This window comes from Mixophyes fleayi, chromosome 3 (genome assembly GCF_038048845.1).
Source record: "Mixophyes fleayi isolate aMixFle1 chromosome 3, aMixFle1.hap1, whole genome shotgun sequence".
NCBI lineage: Eukaryota > Metazoa > Chordata > Amphibia > Anura > Limnodynastidae > Mixophyes > Mixophyes fleayi.
The window spans coordinates 277,414,220-277,422,752 of NC_134404.1; the positions used below are offsets into that span (position 1 = coordinate 277,414,220).

General features: G+C 43.5%; 1 pseudogene; it reads right to left on the reverse strand.

The window, feature by feature from the left end:
* Positions 1-945: 945 nt before the first annotated feature.
* On the reverse strand, positions 946-8,313 carry LOC142142531 (uncharacterized; annotated as a pseudogene).
* Positions 8,314-8,533: the final 220 nt, after the last annotated feature.

An 8,533-nucleotide genomic window follows, 5' to 3' on the forward strand; every position in this document is an offset into this window, starting at 1 on the left:
CAGGAAGTGAGCTTGAAGAACAGGCATCAGACAGGTGAATCCAGGAGGTTTAAATAGTGCTCCAGAAGTGCTTAGCCAATGAAAAAGAGGGAGGAGGTCCTGAAGTGCAATAGGCTTGCACCTGCACAGATCTGAATATAGCTGAATGAATGAACTGGAGAATGTCTGATGCTGGGACATGGCAGTTTCCAGATGAATGGACTGCAGATAACGAGACAGGTACTATCTGTGGGACCGGAGCGTTACACAGAATAATAAAGTGTGCCATTTTCGAAAAGCAATCTACGACCACCCAGATGGTATTGAATTTCTTACATGGCGGAAAGTCGGTCACAAAATCCATGGAGATGTGTGTCCAAGGTTTGGAAGGAATTGGAAGCGGAACGAGGGGACCAACCCAAGACTGATGAGGAGTTTTATGTTGCGCACAGATTTGACAGGCTGCCACAAATTATTTGACATCTGGGGGTAAATGTATGAACATGCAGGTTCTTCAACACCCGCGTGTTCGGCGATTAAATTTCAAGCGGCGATGCATTGTAAAGGGAAACTTCCCTTTACAATGCAGCGCCACTTAAAATTTAATCGCCGAACACGCTGAACACGCGGGTGTTGAAGAACCCGCATGTTCATACATTTACCCCCTGATCTTAGAGTAGACCACCAAAAGTTTCGGTAGACTAGTTCAAAAATTTTGGCTGCGCCAGCTTGGCCCGAGAACCAGGAGCAGTGATACCAGCGTAGAAGCTTTTTACGCTGGTTTGAAGGTACAAAGCTTTCCCTGGAGGAGGCATTTGAGGATGAGGCACTGATGTGGCTTGCAAAAAGTTTGGTTCCAGGATGGGATGATTAGTGATATCAGACAGTTCTGGTTTACACGGGAAAGCTCTAGATAAGGCATCAGCCTTCTAATTTCTTGATCCTGGCCGAAATGTAACATGTAAGCTAAAATATTAAAAGAACAGAACAACGGGCCTCTCTGGGATTCAGATCTTGGGCTGTCTGAAGATAAAGTACATTTTTGTGATCGGTGAAGACAGTGACAGGGAACAACGCTCCTTCCAACAAGTATCTCCATTCAGACAAAGCTAGCTTCATTGCTAAGAGTTCCTTATCCCCAATTGCATAATTCTTCTCTGCCGGTACAAATTTACGAGAGAAGAAAGCACATGGGTGGAGTTGGTTCTCTGGAGGGAATCTCTGGGATAATACTGCACCAACTCCCACCGCCGAGGGGTCTACTTCAACAAAGAATGGTAAAGAGGTGTTGTGTTGTCTTAACACTGGAGCTGTGGAAAAAGCCTCCTTGAGGGTATGGAAAGCAAATAATGCCGAGGTTGGCCATATCTTGGTATCTGTCCCTTTCTTAGTGAGGGCAACGATCGGAGCTACAATCGAGGAATAGTTCTGAACAAATTGCCTGTAGTAGTTGGCAAATCCCAAGAAACGTTGGATTGCTTTCAGGCCGAAGGGAATAGACCAGTTGATAATGGCTCAGACTTTTTCAGGGTCCATGCGTAATCCTTCTCCTGATACAATGTATCCCAAGAAGGTTGCTTCTGGTGTTTTGAAAACACACTTCCCTAGCTTACAGAAAAGCTGGATAGCTCTGAGCCTGGACAGCACCTTCGCCACATGAGCCAGATGAGATTTTAAGTCGAAAAAATTAAAATATCATCTAAATAAATGACAACAGAAGAATACAGAAGGTCTCTAAAAATTTATTTAACAAATCTTTGGAACACTGCTGGCCCATTGCTGAGACCGAAAGGCATAACCAGATATTCGTAGGGGCCGTCTCAAGTATTAAATGCCGTTTTTCACTCATCCCCCTCAGAAATTCTGATAAGATTATAAGCGCCCCTCAGGTCCAGCTTGGTAAAGATCTGTGCTCCTTTAATTCGGTCGAATAATTTGTTGATCATTGGAATGGGATACCGATTCTTTAAGGTTATAGCATTGAGGCCTCTGTAGTTAATACAGGGACGTAATGTCCCATCTTTTTTCTCACACAAAAAAATCCTGCACCCGCTAGAGAAGAAGATGGTCGAATAAAGCCTTGTGAGAGGTTTTCTTTCACATAATCTGACATGGCTTGTGTTTCAGGAACAAATAGGGGATAGACACGACCCCAGGGTGGTATTTTACCAGGAAGGATATCAATTGCACAGTCCCAAATGTGATGAGGAGGTAGTAATTGTTACGAATACTTACCTCTCCGCGTTCCCCCGCCGCTCCGTCGTACCCGAAAGCCGGTCACGTGATCGCTACCTAGGGCGGGGAATTCAAAAGTGGACACAGTATAAAAGCATAGCTCTGTGTCACGGTCCGGAGATTGGATAGGAGCCCAGTGGCAGGGAGGAAGGCTGGCTAACAGGAGATAAGATGGAAGAAAGGTCAAACAAGCCGGGTTCGGTACACAGAGAGGCGTAGCAGTCCAAAGGTTGAGGCAGAAGCGTAGTGGAGGGCAAGTCGAGGTCGGTACACATGTAGTAAATGCAGGTAGACAGGAACAGCAACAGGAGCAGGAGCTAGATCACAGGCACAGAGCACAATAATCAGGCACTGGAGACAGGAACTGGCCAGGCTTTTATAGGAAGTCAAGGGGTGGAGCTAAGGCATGCTGGAAGATCAGGAGATCACTGGAACTGATCTAGAACACTGAATAAAGACAAGGAACTGTCCAGCAGCCAGAATAGCTCAGTCAGCAGAGCAGCAGTCCACGGACGCAGAAGCCCTGGGTTCGAATCCTGACAGTACTCCCCTCCTTCCAGTACGTCCTCTGGACGTCTCAGGAGCTGGCTTACCAGGATGTCTCTGGTGAAACAGTGCGGTCAATCTGGAGGCATGGACATTTTCTGCAGGCTCCCATGAATTTTCTTCTGGACCATATCCCCTCCATTTTACCAAATATTGTAATTTATTTCTGTGCATTCTGGAGTCCAGGATCTCTTCAACAATAAATTCTTCTTCTCCTTCCTCCATGACTGGTGGTGGTGGGGCAGAAATCCGGCCAGGAAAGGGGTTGTCTCGAAAGGGTTTGAGCAGGGAAGTATGAAATACCGGATGTATTTTCATAGAGTTAGGAAGATCTAAGCGGAAGGCAACTTGACCAATTTGGGATAGAATTTTGAATGGCCCAATAAACTTTTGACCCAGTTTTGGTGAGGGTATCCGCTGTTTAAGGTTTTTAGTGGATAGCCAGACCTTGTCTCCAACATGAAAATTGGGTGCAGCTCTACGGTGTCTGTTGGCAGCTTGTCTGTAATGTTCCTGGGCTTCTCTCAAATTTTCAATAAGCCTTTTTTGAACTTCTTGTAATGTTCTGATTCTATCAGTTACTGTTGGAATTGGTGTGGAAACCGGGAGATTTGGAATAAACGTTGGATGGAGTCCAAAGTTGGCAAAGAAAGGTGTCTGGGAAATTGAACTGTGTTCAGAGTTATTATAAGAAAATTCAGCAGTGGGAAGAAAATTCATCCAAACATCTTGAAGGTAACTAATAAAACATCTCAAATATTGTTCAAGTGTCTGATTAGTCCTTTCAGTCTGTCCATTAGACTGTGGGTGGAAAGCGGAGGACAGATTAATTTTTATTCCCAAAGCAGTGCAAAAACTTTTCCAGAGCTTAGAAGTGAACTGAACACCACGATCAGAGACTATGTCATCAGGGATGCCATGAAGCTTAAATATTTCCTGAATTAGAATAAAATGAGCCATCTTAGTTAGACGGTCCACTACCACCAGAATTGTTGTCATCCCTTTCGAAGGAGGTAGATCAACTATGAAATCTACCGAGATAGAGCTCCAGGGACGAGATGGAATTGGAAGAGGTTGTAGCAAACCTAGTGGTGAGGAGCGAGGAGTCTTGTTTCGGGCGCATGTCAGACACGATAAAACATATTTTTTAACATCGCTTTTACACTTTGGCCACCAGAAGGAACGTGTCAACAATTCTTGAGTCCTGTATACTCCTAAATGTCCAGCGGGTTTGGAATCATGAACTAATTTCAGTACTTCAATTCGTACTGACTCTGGTACATAAAGGCGATGAAGCTGAGTCCAGTAGCCATTAATCAAAGTTAAATGAACATCTGAAGTAGGACTTCTGAGGAAAGGATCAGTGTCATAACCTTTCTTCAAAAGAGAGAGTAAATCCGTAGGAACAGTTGCCCCTAAGAAGTTGTGCTTAGGTAGGATAGTCTTTCCAGAATCCTTTTCTAGATGCGGATCGGAGAACATTCTTGAGAGTGCATCAGCTTTGCCATTTCTGGATCCGGGTCGGTAAGAAATTATGAAGTTTAAGCGAGAGAAGAATAAAGTCCATCTGGCTTGTCTAGGAGACAATTGTTTAGCGGTGCGTAAAAATTCAAGATTTCTGTGATCAGTAAGGACTGTCACAGGGTGGATAGAACCCTCAAGAAGGTGTCTCCATTCTGAGAAAGCACACTTAATGACCAGTAATTCCTTGTTCCCAATATCATAGTTTTTCTCAGCGGATGTCATCTGGCGAGAAAAATAAGAACAAGGATGCAACAACATCTTCTCGCCGGCACGTTGAGAAAGAATTGCTCCCACTGCAGAATCAGAGGCATCAACTTCGACAATAAAGGGTAATTCAGGATTTGGATGTATCAGGATTGGTGCTGATGTGAAAAGAGTCTTAAGTTGGGTAAAGGCTTCTTGAGCTTCAGGTGACCATTCAAAAGGAACGCCCTTCTTTGTAAGTTGCATAATAGGAGAAACGATTCCAGAAAAGTTTCTTATGAATTTTCGGTAAAAATTGGCAAAACCAATAAACCGTTGTACTTGTTTTTCGTTCTTAGGTACAGGCCAGTTAATGACTGCATCGATCTTACTGGGATCCATGCTCAGACCATCAGGGGAAATTATGTATCCTAAGAATTGAATCTTGGCTTGTTCAAATTCACACTTTTCCAATTTGATATACAATTGGTTCCTCCGAAGTCTTTCGAATACAGTACAGACATGTTTGCGATGTTCCTCCAGATTATCAGAGAATATAAGAATGTCGTCCAGATAGGCAACAACAAATTGATCTAATAAGTCTCTTAAGACATCATTGATGAAATGCTGAAAAGTTGCAGGGGCATTACATAGGCCAAAAGGCATGACCAAAGACTCAAAATGTCGATATCTTGTCCGGAAGGTGGTTTTCCACTCATCCCCGGGTCGAATACGAGCAAGATTGTATGCCCCACGCAAATCAAGCTTTGTAAAGATCTTTGCCTTCTGTAGCCTCTCCAACAATTCAGGAATTAAGTGGAGTGGATAACGATTCTTAACTGTAATCTTATTAAGTTCCCAATAATCGATACAGGGGCGTAAGGTAGAATCTTTCTTTTCAACAAAGAATAAGGCGGCACCAGCAGGTGAAGTAGAATGGCGAATGAAGCCTTTGTTTAAGTTTTCATCCAGAAATTCCCAAAGGAATTTTAACTCCGGTTCGGATAGAGAATAAAGTCGTCCAAAAGGTATGGATGATCCTGGTAGCAGCTCAATAGGACAGTCATAAGGGCGATGTGGAGGTAATATATCTGCATTCTTTTTATCGCAGACATCTGAAAATTCACTGTATTGCGGAGGCAATTTCAAATCTTTAGAAGGAAGTTCGGTGACCTGCTGGTCTACAGATACCACAGTTCTAGATGGGCAGTTTAGTTTGCAGTGCTCAGAAGGAAAGGATAAAGTGCGAGTATCCCAGTTGACAGAAGGATTATGGGTAGACAGCCAGGGGATTCCCAGTATTATGGGAAATTTAGGTGAAGCAATCAAATGAAAGCTTATAGCCTCCTGATGCCCTGGTTCAATAGTCATTTGTAGCTGGATTGTTTCGTGAGTTACTGGCCCAGAAGACAAAGGGGATCCATCTACAGTCTCCAAATTTACAGGAGCTTGTGTACTCTTTGATTCAATGCAGTTTTCCTGTGCAAAGGTGATATCCATGAAATTGCCACCAGCACCCGAGTCAAGCATAGCCAAACTGCAAATTAAAAGAGACCCGGATGAAAGTGTTATTGGGATAACAAAATGTGATTGTTGAGGCAGAGGATCTCCGTTTTCATGAGCCAAGGGGTTAAGGGATTGCGAGATGGAACTGGATTGACTAGATTCTTTGGAGTCCATTTGCTTTAAGTCAGTCATAGCGATGGTCTGGTGAATCTTATTTGGGCAAGTAAAGGCACAGTGTCCTTGCTCACCACAATATAAACAAAGATTCTCCTCCCGACGTCTCTGTTTCTCATTAAAACTGAGTGGTTTCCTAATTGCATCAATTTGCATTGGTTCGGGAGAGATGCTTGGATTGTCTGATGGTGCAGCTTTGAACACTGTAGGTCTATTAAACTGATGCAAATTACTGCTCATACCGAAGGCTCTAAATCTTTCATTTTTCCTCTCACTTAGCCTTTGATCAATACGAATGCACAGCTGGATAAAATCGTCCAGATCATCAGGGGTGTCTACTCTGGTCAGTTCATCCTTTACTTGCTCAGAAAGGCCGCGACGGAACTGACTTTTTTTTGCAGAATCGTTCCATGTAGTGTCTGCAACCAAGCATCGGAATTCAGCGGTATACTCAGCGGTATACTCGTCTTCCTTGTCGCAGTCTATGGAGTTTAGCTTCAGCGGTAGCACATCGGTTAGGATCATCAAAGACTTGCCCCATGGCGGACGTAAACAAATCCAGATCTTGCAGAATAGCACTGTCTTGCTCAATGTAAGGAGAGACCCAGGCTAGGGCTTCCCCTATCAGGAGATTGATTATGAAAAAGATCTTCATCTTATCATCTTTGAACTGTGTAGGTAACATGTGAAAATAAATGTTGCACTGATTTAAGAAACCTCTGTATAACCGACGATCGCCACAGAATCTTGTAGGCAATGGTGGACGCGAAACTTGTGCAGCAGTGGCGTCATAATCTTTTAATTCTTTCTGCAATTGAGCTATTTGTTTCTGCTGAGCTTCAACAAGGACTTCTAGTTCTCTGAACTTGTTCTGAGAAATTCAGGCAAACTCTTGCAACTCCTTTACTTGGTTTTTCAGAGTATTTAGCGCAGCTACTCCCTCGGGATCCATTTTTGGGTCCTGATTATTCTGTCACGGTCCGGAGACTGGATAGGAGCCCAGTGGCAGGGAGGAAGGCTGGCTAACACATTTTTCACATAATCTGACATGGCTTGTGTTTCAGGAACAAATAGGGGATAGACACGACTCCTGGGTGGTATTTTACCAGGAAGGATATCAATTGCACAGTCCCAAATGTGATGAGGAGGTAGTAATTGTTATGAATACTTACCTCTCCGTGTTCCCCCGCCGCTCCGTCGGACCCGAAAGCCGGTCACGTGATCGCTACCTAGGGTGGGGAATTCAAAAGTGGACACAGTATAAAAGCATAGCTCTGTGTCACGGTCCGGAGACTGGATAGGAGCCCAGTGGCAGGGATGAAGGCTGGCTAACAGGAGATAAGATGGAAGAAAGGTCAAACAAGCCGGGTTCGGTACACAGAGAGGCGTAGCGGTCCAAAGGTTGAGGCAGAAGCGTAGTGGAGGGCAAGCCGAGGTCGGTACACATGTAGTAAATGCAGGTAGACAGGAACAGCAACAGGAGCAGGAGCTAGATCACAAAAATGGCGTCCGAGAATAGGAGAAAAGGAAAGCCAGGCTGTACATCAGATAGCAGTAACCAAGGGAAACCAATGTACGTAAGGATCAGAATGGAACTAAACCAGTGAGATGCGTGATAGTATCCCAATCAAATCTGCATTGAATCATACATCGCTTTTCAGACTCTTCAATCTAAGGAGATTTGTACAATGTTTCTTCATTTACCATAGAGATTCCAAAGAATGTTTTCAATTTCCACTATGTATATAGTCTATTCAGTTATAATAGTGCTCCACCTCCTTATATCTCAGGAACAGACATAACCAGTACTAACTTTGGACATATATGACAGTAGTACTCTAAGCATAAAAACTGCATTAGCCATTATTTCTGTATCATAATGCTATATTGCTTATATCAATACTTAACTTATGCTTGGACAATGAATAATACATATCCTATTTTTGTCAATTTCTAAATGGTCTTATTTGGGCTTTTAACCTGATCTCATACATGCAGTATACACATTTTTATTTATACATACAGGGGATTATTTACACTTGGATGTTTATCTGAGTTTTTTAGCATAAAACATGAAATTGGTACTACACATGCTGTGAAGGAGTGATGACTCCTGAACGTGCCTACTTGCGATGATGTCATCCTGTTGCGGCATGAGTTGGCCATCCTTGTAATTGCCGCTGCATCTCCAGAAGCAGACTGCACATACACATAACGGCGTGGAAATGACACGCTCCTGGGTGCAATGTATCGCAGCTCTACAGGGGGCCAGCAAAGCTGACTATACTGTTCACGTCTCCCTCTCTTAAGAAATACGAGCTGCTTAGGTCAATGCTTAATTAACATCACGTAAGACATCCTGTAAGGGTATTCCGCCTACCTTTGA